This window comes from Mytilus trossulus, chromosome 7 (genome assembly GCF_036588685.1).
Source record: "Mytilus trossulus isolate FHL-02 chromosome 7, PNRI_Mtr1.1.1.hap1, whole genome shotgun sequence".
NCBI classification, from domain to species: Eukaryota; Metazoa; Mollusca; class Bivalvia; order Mytilida; family Mytilidae; genus Mytilus; species Mytilus trossulus.
The window spans coordinates 11,763,382-11,775,733 of record NC_086379.1 but is presented as its reverse complement, the minus strand read 5'-3'; positions in this window follow the sequence as shown (position 1 = coordinate 11,775,733).

Here is a 12,352-nt window from a genome sequence, read left to right as displayed (position 1 = left end):
GATTGGCTAACTTTAAAAGGCGAAGACCGGGTTGGCGGTTCATTGGTAACACTATGTCAGTAGTTAATTTGCTTTTTAACGAGATTTATCCAATACATTTTAAATATTGAAAACTTGATACAAAATGTACAGTTTGATTCTTGAGCATATCATTGTTTTCTAAAGAGAACTACTAGGTTGTTTACATCTGCTTCTATGCATACATTAGACGAATGTCAAGTTTTTATTCAAGTTTTTTTCTTCTTCTTCTTCTTCTGATATATATATCAGACACTAACTTTCCATTGTTATATAATGCATTTATAGAATCAAAGAAATTGTACGAGTCAAAGAAACCATCATGGTATATGTCATCTGAAAAACTTCTTTCACTGATTAATAATTATCAAATATCCTCAGACATGGCTAAACCAATCGACAACAGAAAACTAAGAATTGCCATGTTAAAAGATTGGGAAAAGAATCTCAAAACTCACTCAGAAGGAAAACTTTGCACATATGTTACGTTTAAAGCAAATTTTGGTTGTGAAAAATATCTTGATATTGTTAAAAAATTTGAAGATAGACGTAGTCTAACAAGATTTCGCATATCTGCTCACCATTTACTTATAGAGAGAGGTAGATATAGTAATACTCCCCGACACAATAGAATATGTAAGAGATGTTGTAGTAATGAGGTCGAAGATGAAACACATTTTCTTTTTAACTGTGATAGTTTATCAGATCAAAGGAAAGACATGATAACAATGATAAATAATTGCTGCAAGAATTTTCAATATCTTGACCCTAAACAAAAACTGATATGGTTAATGAATAATGAAGATGAGAATTTATTATCAGAATTATGCATGTTCATTAAGAAATATGAAAAGTTTTAATGGGATTTATTTCCCTCTACTACTTGTAATTTGAACTTTATATTTTCTCCATAGTGAGTTCTAGAGCACCGTCCCTTGGTGAATATTGTCCAGTAGCAATGTTAACCCTTGCTATTGTGCATTAGTCATGAGGAGAATCACTATTGGAGTAATCTCGTGTATCTGTAGCTAGTTCTGAAGGATCCCCCCTTGATGACCTTTGCATTGTTGTGATGAAGTCCCTCACTACTGTGCACTGGTCATGAGGAGAACTACTGCAGATTGAGATACTATATTCCCGGTTCTATTTTTGCTAATTTTTAGTTTTTACGTATTTTAAAATAAACTTAATATCATATCCTTTTAATATTAAATCGGCCTCATTGCACTCAATGTCTCTTACTATAATTATATCCTACATTGCTCATATTATCAATTTATTATTTGTGTATTACTTATTGTGTATGATCACTAATGTTTATATAATCATTGTATTATGATGTTTTTGTATCTTGCCTGACAAGGGCCCATGATTGGAAAAATAAAATAATGTCTATATATAAAGTTACAGCTTCATTATTATTGAAAATTACGAACTGTTGCATGCGCGGAGTATATGATTAAAAAATATGAACAAAAATTTATCTTTAACTTAGTAGAATACTTGGTGATATTTACATGAAAGAAAACAACAAGTGATTAAAAAATATGTACATTGTTATTTATAGAATTAAATTATGTTGTGGAGAACAGTTGCTGTCAACTGATCTCTGTAAATTTCAATGGTTTGACTTGCTACCACAACTTGTGGCAACATGTTCCATTGAATGATTGTTTGCGGAAAGAATGACCATTTGTAGCTGTCTTTAGAGGTGGATATTTGCCGAAATGTTTGTGTATGTATTTTTCTTGTTCTAGTATCTGATGGTATGAGGACTAGTGATGGGATTGCAATGAGTCCATGGATGACCTTGTAGAACATGATAAGTCTGGTTTTGAGGCGGTGCTCACTGAGTGAGAGCCATTGTAGTTCGTTTAACATGGATGTAACACTACTGGTGTTGTGGTAATTGTTACATACATATCGGGCCGCACGCCTCTGTACCATTTCTAGCTTATTTTTATAATCTGCTGTGTGTGGATCCCATAGACTACAGGCATATTCAAGTTTTGGTCTCACTATTGATTGGTAAGCACGGGATTTGATACTGGTGTTAGAAATTTTTTAGTTTCGCCTCAGAAAGCCAAGAGATTTATTTGCATTTGATACGATGTTGTTGTAGTGAATGTTCCATTTTAAGTTAGACTGTAGGGTTACGCCGAGATATTTTGCAAATGTAACTAGTTCTAAAGTATGGTTATGAAGGATGTAATTGTGTTTAAATGGTCTTTTTTTTTGTGTGATGGTTAAGATAGTGCATTTTCCAGGATGGAAGGCCATGAGCCAATCAGCCTCCCATTTCGCTGTTGCGATAAGATCTTTTTGTAAATTTGTGCAGTCTTGTTGACATGTAATTTCTCGGTATATAATACTGTCATCAGCGAAGAGTCGTAGTTTGCTGTGTTCCAGGTATTCTGGAAAATCATTAATGTATATTTAAAAAGAGTAGGCCCAAGTACAGTTCCTTGGGGGACACCTGATGTTACTGGTGCTGTATTTGATGTTATTCCATCTATTACCACTGTTTCTCGAAAGGCTGGATATAAATGATAGAGACTCCACTAGATCATCAAAATGATGAGGAAATTTATAAAAATCTTCATTGAAAAGCACTTTACGGCCATATGGGCCAATGGCTTAAAACATTATACATCATATACAGTTTACACATTTGTGGATAGTTGTCTCATTGGCAATAATACCACATCTTCTTTTTGATATACCTAGATTTTAACGACTTATCCAGTTTCTCAGATTAAACCAAGCGGAGAAATTGAAAGATATACATTTTTTTTTACTCCAGAGTATAAAATATTACCAAAGAATAATCATTTTCCTTTCTTAAATATTCATACTGTTTATTTAAAGGTAGACGGCATCTGTTTTTATTCTAATATGTAAATTGTTAAAACTTAATTTTGCTTTAACTAATTACAAAAGCAGCATTTTAATACTTATTTATAAGGTTCTTCGAAAGATATACAGAATAAAGTATATGTACCGAAAGTGCAAAATTAAAGACCCAAAAGATAAAAATGTTTAGAGAAAAATTAACTCCAAAACAATAAAGAATCATGGGGTGTTAACCTAATGGAGTGCTAATATTTTAAACATAGAGAATATGGCTAAATGCATATCATTTCAAAGATTAATGAAAAACATGCTACAGAAACGACAGGAGGACCCCGTCCACGAATCCACACGTTCATTTATAACTACCCTCTTCTTGATAAAAATGGCAATCTTAAGCATGTACATTATTGCTGGACCTCTTCCTAACTATTCATAGCATGTTGACTCTTGGGTGTGTCTTGTTATGCAGTAACTTATTAACAGAATCAGATTAAGCGAAATGAAAAATTAAAGAGTTGTTGGAATGAAAGTGCCAAAGTGTGTAATGTCACAAAAGGCAAACTTTAATTTTAGAATTTGAATTTGAATTTGAATTTGAATTTGAATTTGAATTTGAATTTGAATTTGAATTTGAATTTGAATTTGAATTTGAATTTATTTGAATTTCAATTTCAATTTAAATTTCAATGTTATGGTCATGAAACGGTTGCATACAGTTGTCACGTGATAATTGAACTAATTTGTGCGTATAATATAACATCTATATCAATGAATTGCATATTAAATATACAAATCCGTGATTATACATATATACTATTTTTTGTGTTATTAAAATTTGCTGTTACAAAATGATAGAAATTATTACATATTAAAGAATGTATCTCCCTCATACAAAGCTCTGATTCCTTTCACGGATTTGGCTATACTTTATGAACCTTTTGAATTATAGCTCTTCATCTTTTATATAAGCTTTGGATTTCAAATATTTTGGCCACGAGCATCACTGAAGAGACATGTATTGTCGAAATGCGCATCTGGTTCAAGAAAATTCACTCAGGTAGCGTAAATTTTATTTCTACCACTGGTTCGATGCCTCTGCTGGTGGACTATTAGTCCCCGAGGGTATCACCAGCCAAGTTGCCAGTACCGAAATGAAAATATACGGATTTTTTTTGTGTTCTTGAAATTTGCTGATACAACATGATAGAAATTATTATAAATTAAGGAATGTATCTCCCTCATGCAAACTTGCGGCTCTGATTCCTTTCACGGATTTGGCTATATATACTTTTAGGACCTTTTGGATTATAGCTCTTCATCTTTTATATAAGCTTCGGATTTCAAATGTCTTGGCCATCACTGAAGAGACATGAATTGTCGAAATGCGCATCTGGTGCAAGAAAAATGGCAATCTAATTAAAATATTTATCTCTGATTACGTTATACTACATATGTAATTATAACGTAATCAGAGATCAATATTTTAATTAGATTGGAAAAATGGAACCGTTAATTTTATTACTACCACATATGCCTCTGCTGGTGGACTATTAGTCCCCGGGGTATCACCAGCCTAGTAGCCAGTACCGAATGAAAATACGGATTTTTTTGTGTTATTAAAATTTACTGTTACAAAATGATAGAAATTATTATAAATTAAGGAATGTATCTCCCTCATACAAAGCTCTGATTCCTTTCACGGATTTGGCTATACTTTTTGGACCTTTTGGATTATAGCTCTTCATCTTTTATATAAGCTTTGGATTTCAAATATTTTGGCCACGAGCATCACTAAGAGGCATGTATTGTTGAAATGCGCATCTGGTGCAAGACAATTGGTACCGTTAATTTTATTAATATACAATGACCTCAAAAAAATACACGATAAAATTGAGAATGGAAATGGGGAATGTGTCGAAAATACAACAACCAGAACCATAGAGCAGACAACAGCCGAAATCCACCAATGGGTCTTCAATACAGCGAGAAACTCCCGCACTCGAAAGAGTCCTTCAGGGGTGAATAAACAAATATGTATACTACTCAGTGATAATGGAAGTCATACTCAACTCCGAATTATACACATGAAGCTACTATAAAAAAAAATCATACAAGATTAACAGAGGCCAGTCTCAAAATTTCGGCGGAATTAAACATGGTTTTTGAGATCTCAATCCTCCCCTTATATCTCTAGCCAATGTAGAAAAACAAACACGCAATAATACGCATAGAAGAACCAGAGATACATATTTTATATCATATCCGAAAAATCGTTTGACTGTTTCTATATATAAAAAATTGAAAAATGATTTCATAAAATTTTGGGACCATTCTATTTCAAAAAATATTATTGATAAAAGAGGAAATAAATTAAGAACTTACAAGGATTTGAAAAAGAAATTTGAGATGGAAGACTTTTTAAAATTAGATATAGACAGAGCTGATATTTCAAACTTTGTGAGAATTAGAATAAGTAATAGTATCCTTATGATTGAAAAGGGCAGACACAGAAAGATTGATTTAGAAAACAGAATATGCCCTCTATGTAAATTTGAAGTTGAGGATGAATTACACTTCACAATAAAATGTACCAAACTCAATGAGTTGAGAATTAAATTTTTTCAGAATATTTCAGATATTCTACCATCTTTCAATAATCTTTCAGACATAGAAAAATTTCACCTCATATTTCGAAGTAATGATTATGATGTCAGTAAATGTTGCATAAAAGGTATTAGTGAGATGTACAAGTTCAGACGTTCACTAACTTAATTTTTATGTTATTTAGTATATAAATTGTATAACTGTGATGTAAAACTGTACCTCCTCAGTCAAATAGATAGATAAGAAAGAAAATATATATTACCATTTTATGTACATATAATTGATTGTCATGATTACTGTTTGTTTGTTCTTTGTGAATGTGTTGATGACAATCCAGATTTTGGATTTTTATATCAATAAAATCTTATATCTTATATCTTATATCTTATATCCGATATCAGGATAGGTAACAAACAAAACTAAACAAAATGACAATTATACATAAATTAACAAATGACTACGGTAGCAGTTACCAGTGGCGGATCAAGAAATTTTCATAAGTGGGACCCACTGACTGACCTAAGAGGAGGCCCGCTCCAGTCACGCTTCAATGATTCCCTATATAAGCATCCAATTTTTTCCCAAAAAAGGGGCACGGCCCCCCCTGGGCCGCTCCCCCCTAAATCCGCCTCTGGATACTGACATGCCAGCTCCAGACCTCAATTAAGAATCTACAAAATCGTGAACATGGATTAGATTCGTTTTCACAAATTTCGAAAATTCGTGATTATCCACCAATTTTGAATATTGTAATTATCACACATTTTGAGTTTTGTTATTATCACAAATTTTGAATTTTGTTAAACAAATTATCAAAAATTTTGAATTTTGTTAACATCACAAATTTAAAAATTCGTTATCATTTATGATATGATAATTAATCAAGTTACTTTATGATCACTAATAACAGAAATCTGTGATATCTCATTCCAAAGATTCGTACATTTCTTGGTAAAGAAAGTATAGAATTGCTCATAAATTTCAAGTGGTTTTGTGCATCAGTCAAACACTTTTTTTATATATTCTTGTTTAAATTCCATACACAACAGGGCCTGTACATTTGTTCTTGGAGTAGAAAAATATATGTACAAAATGCTGCAATTACTGGAAATGTAGGTATAACACCTTTTTTTTGACTGAGACTTCAATAACACATGTGTCATTGGAAAGGTATAATTATTCATTTGTGGTGTAGATCAAAGTGCATGAATTCAGAAGTGTACACTTATTAATGTCTTACAACTTTTAATATCAAAATTACACCATAAACATGTCGAAAATTTGCATAATGGTTTTTATTCGGATACATTAATTAATATCAGGTACAGGTGACAGCAAGCTACTAACGTACAGATTGTTTAAAGAACAATTTGAACCCAAAGAATATACTGCCAAATAACTTTGCTTTAAGTCACAGAAGTGATTTCGCCAAATTTAGATATGTTGTTGCTCCACTTCGGATTTAAACTAGGAGATGCTTAAATATTGTTTTAGAAAACAGAGTGTGTCATAAATTTGATGGTTTTTGTCGAGCCTGCAACTTTTGTTGCAGAAAACTCAACATAGGGATAGTGATCCGGCGGTTGCGGCGGTGTTAACTAACTTTTTAAAAGCTTTATATTTTAGAAGGTGGAAGACCTGGATGTTTCATACGTGGTAAATAGATGCCTCATGTTACAAACTTTCCATCAGTCACATGACCAATGTCCTTGACCTCTTTTTCATCGTTCAGTGACTACTTTTGTTATGTTAAATTGTCTCTTATTATAAGTAAAAGATAACTATATTTGGTATGTGCGTACCTTGCGAGGTCCTTATGTACATCAGACAGCTTACACTTGACGTCGACCTCATTTCATGGATCAGTGAACAAGGTTAAGTTTTGGTGGTCAAGTCCATATCTCAGATACTATGAGCAATAGGTCGAGTGAATTTGGTGTATGAAAGGACTGTAAGGTGTACATGTCCAACTGGCAGGTTTCATCTGACCTTGACCTCATTTTCATGGTTCAGTGGTTATAGTTAAGTTTTTGTGTTTTCGTCTGTTTTTCTCATACTATATACAATAGGTCTACTATATTTGGTGTATGGAATGATTGCAAGGTGTGTATGCCTAGCTGACAGGTGTTATCTGACCTTGACCTCGTTTTCATGGTTCAGTGGTCAAAGTTAAGTTTTTGAGTTTTGGTCTATTTTTCAAATACTATATGCAATAGGTAAACTTTATTGTGGGTCTCATTGGGGTCTAAGCGTGACGCGGGATTGCGGATTTTTCGTAAGCGTGAAACGTGTAAGTCAAATTATTGTGTCGTGACAACGGGAAATGAGGTCTTGCAGGACCCGGGAAATGACAAAAAAATGAGAATTGCTTACGTACATAGTGTAAGCGGGATCCGAGATCGGAAACCCCCAATGAGACCCCCTTTATTTGGTGTGTGGAAATATTTTATGATCGATATGTCAGTCGCGCAGGATTTATTTGACCTTGACCTCATTTTCACGGTCCATTGCTAAGTGTTAATTATTTGTGGTTTGGTCTGTTTTTCTTAAGTTATAAGCAATAGTCAACTATATTTGTTGTATGGAAAAATTGTTAGCTGAACATAGATGCCTGGCATGGTTCATCTGACCTTGACCTCATTTTCATGGTTCATTGATCAATGTTTAGTTTTCTTGGTTAATGGTGAGTTTATGTGACAGTTGTAATAAAGCTTTATATTTAGGACTATCAACATCATATCAATGATAAGAAAAGAAGGCGAGACATTTCAGTGTGTGCACTCTTGTTATTAAGACATGAACCATGTCCATAGCAGTTTAAAAGACATTGCATGAACAGACATTACAGATGACAATTAGTGTTTCGAGTATTGATCAAAACTGTGATTCTCTCTCAAAGGAAAAGATCAGCCTTACTTCAGTCGATTCCATTAGTTTATGTAAAAGATTTTAATTGATTTCTTTAAAGTCCGGCGTTCAAATTCAAGCTTACACATGAAAAATCTATCAAATGTGCAAACTTTTGAAAAGACACTTTTCATATATGTTTATAGTTATAAAAAAGAAGATATGGTATGATTGCCAATGAGACAACTATCCACAAAAGACCAAAATGACACAAACATTAACAACTATAGGTCACCGTACGGCCTTCAACAATGAGCAAAGCCCATACCGCATAGTCAGCAATAAAAGGCCCCGATAAGACAAAGTAAAACAATTCAAACGAGAAAACTAACGGCCTTATTTATGTAAAAACAAAAATGTAACACATAAACAAACGAGAACCACTGAATTACAGCCTCCTGACTTGGGACAGACACATACATCAATAATGTGGCGGGGTTAAACATGTTAGCGGGATCCCAACCTTCCCCCTAAACTGGGACAATGGTATAGCAGTACAACGAACTATAAAAATCAGTTGAGAAAGGCTTAACTCATCAGATAGACAAAAATATAAAAGGTACTTATACATCCCTACACAAAAAGACACAATGAAACAGATCTGAGAGTACTCGAAGTTATCTGACAGCTAGTTCAAAGCCAATAACAACTAATAAAAAAAAATCATGCCTCTAAGACTAAACACTCAATCCGTACACATCCAACATACAATGGATTTAGTGTAAGGACGTCATAAACAGCCAGAGAAAAAGATGACCTTGTGCAATGCCAAGTTACAAGTATCGACAGATTCAGTGTAGATTCATGAAAATGTATATGTATATAACATAAGAGTAATATTTAGTTAGCTTGTAATCTACTGATAACAAAATCAATATTTATACCAATAAAAACAATATTCAATGATCTTATTACAGTGTTGAATAGATAACCTTTTAGAATAAGTTTAGGAGCAACAAGTTTACATGGATCATTCTAAATTGCCGGGCACGGTTAACAACATTTCCGTAAAAGTGAGGATGTGCTATACCGTTAGAAATAAGTTTTCTACAGGTACAACCAGACTTCAAAACCAAATCTTTATAACTATGGAAAAATTTAGTAAAAGTTTTAAGTAATTTATGGTAACGATATCTCTGGTTTAATAATTTAACAGTTATACAAAGGTTGCATTCGTTAAAATAAAAAACGTCACAACAGACACGGGCATAGTGCCGGCATAGCGAACAAGTTGTGAAATATAAACACCGTAAGATGGTGCAAAAGGAATATCACCATCTAAAAATGGAAAATTAACAATAGGGAACGAAAAATCGTCTCTTTTGTCTTAAATTTTAGTGTAGTTTCCCGTTTAAAACCGAAATATCTAAATCCAGGAAAGGACAGTTATTACCGAATACATCTGATTTATTTAACGTAAGTTCCTTGGGATTAATGTCAGCCGTATATTGAGAAAATTCTTGATTATTTAACGAAAAAATATCATCAAGATAACGGTACGTGTTGTTGAATTTATCAATTAAATGCAATTTCGAAGGGTCTTTACTGAGTTTAGTCATAAGGTTACCTTATTATTATAAAATAAAACGTGTATTTAAATATCAACCCTAAACACAAATTCACTGAGCCACTTCATGGATTAATGATGGTATGGTAGGACACCAGTGCCCGATACATGTGAATTTTAGTGTAAAAAAAACCAACAACCAAATGTATGTAACAAAAGTAGTCTACTTCCAATAAAGAGCAAAATGTTGACATTTTCAGTATTTTTAACAATGTAATATATATCCATATATCCTATATGTTAACTTAAACGGGGTCTGTTGATATAGTTCGATTATTACAAAGACGGCAATCATATACCTACAAAGCTATGAATTGAATGAAGCTGACAACAACCAGAGACATATTTACCAGTGTATATAAAGTGCGAATCCAGCTAGTTTATTTTTACTGTCATATGCGGGTATGTCTATTGTAGAATAAAGGATCATGGGAAAACTGTATTTGTTTACGTTTTGAAAATACCAAATTGATTGATTTGAAGGAAAGTTTTTACATATTTTCATTGTGAAATGTCTTTATTATGTACAAACATAGCATTAAAGTTCAAATAAGTGTTATAAAAGCAACATAATATAGCATATCGATGATTGGAAGCGATCCATTTTAACTATAGATGCGATGAATTATCACTGTTAGTGCAGTCATTTCTGATGTGGAATTTTCGAAGATGCGAGGAATTTTTATTGTAGAATTATGTGATAAATGCACTTGAAACAAATAAAAAAAACTTAGTTGATGACTTTAGAATTTATGATAAATGTATTTTCAAATTGAAATACAAACTCCTCATTCATTCTTTATCAAATATATAGCTTTTCAAACTTGTAACAAAAACGCTTCTCAAAATGTCATATTGTATTCTTCAAATTACGTTTTTCCTTGATTTAAAAAAAGAATTACAAGATATTTCTGTATTTTTTTTAAGTCAAAGATTGATATGGCGGAGTTTAAGTGCAGTCTGTGTAAAATAGAGACGAGTACATTTGAGGACGTTATCTTCCAAGCAATAAATACATTTGCGAACAGAGAAATATGCATCTTGAAACGCAATGTTGACAGAAAAGCTTATAAAAGATTAACTTTCCCAGTTGTACCCTCAACTGCTTCAATTTCCATATTCTGAAAAAGACCGTTTTGGTAGAATAAATGTTCTTGCCTCGATTGTTGCTAGCATGATTTTTACTGTATAAGGTGAAACGGTATGTGACATAAATTATCCACAGTCTTTAAAGCATGAAATGTAAGGTGTGTGGGCGAACTTTTTTGTTGGCATTGATACGTGAAGTAGAGCACCCTTGATATAGAAATATCCGTAATGGACAGCTTGATACCAGAGGAGGATTTAGGGGGCAGGGGGTTGCCCCCTTTTTGGGAAAACATTTGGTTACTTTTTTATGGAATCACTGGAGCGGGCCCCCTCTTAGGCAGTCATTGGACTTCTACTCATAAAAAATTCTAGATCCGCGAGTGGATACTACCACAGAGGTCAAACAATACACATTTGGGTAATTGTACACGACATGCATGCTACAATTCATGTTTGATGATCTTAGAACCTTTGGACCTCTATGTGGGCTATTACGGTAACTTTGTAAAAAAATCCCCAAACTGGATACAAGGTTAGATTCGGCATGTCAAAGAACCCCAAATATCCATAAGGTCTTTTGTCTATAAATTTGGAGACCACAAACTTGAAAAAGGGACCCAAAATATAAAAATGCATGCATGGGATACATTTGTTATTGAAGGCATGACTGTAACAATAGGATGAAGATAAAAAAAAATCTTATTCTTGGGTCTCGTGGGGGGGTCTGATCCCTGATCCCGCTTACTGCTTTGTCGGATTCCTGTGTCCCGCTTATACTATGCAGTTCTAATTTTTTGAAATTTTCCGTGTCCCGCTATACTTTATCTCTCGTTTTCACGACACAATCATTTGACTTTCACGTGTCACGCTTACAAAAAAAAATCGGCTAACCCCAACGCGACCCACTATTCTACTCTTTTCTGACTCATATTAAGCCCATTATAAATATATTAAAAACGTTTGATTTTTATCCCTTTTTATCCCGTCTCGTTTTGGTTTGAGCCACAGATAGATAAGATGTCATATGTGACAATGAGACAACTCTCCATCCGAGTCACAATTTATAAAAGTATACCTTTATAATACGTCAAAATACGGTCTTCAACATGGGTTCTTGGCTCACACCGAACAGCAAGTTAAAAAGGGCCCTAGTGTAAAACCTTTTAAACAGGAAAACCAACAATTCAATCGATATCAAGATGTACGTAATTAGGGGTGAAGTGTCATGGAAATGGATAAAAAAAATCAAGGATATGGAAATGGATAAAAAAAAAACAAGGATAAAGATCCCTATACGATTTATGAGAAACTAAA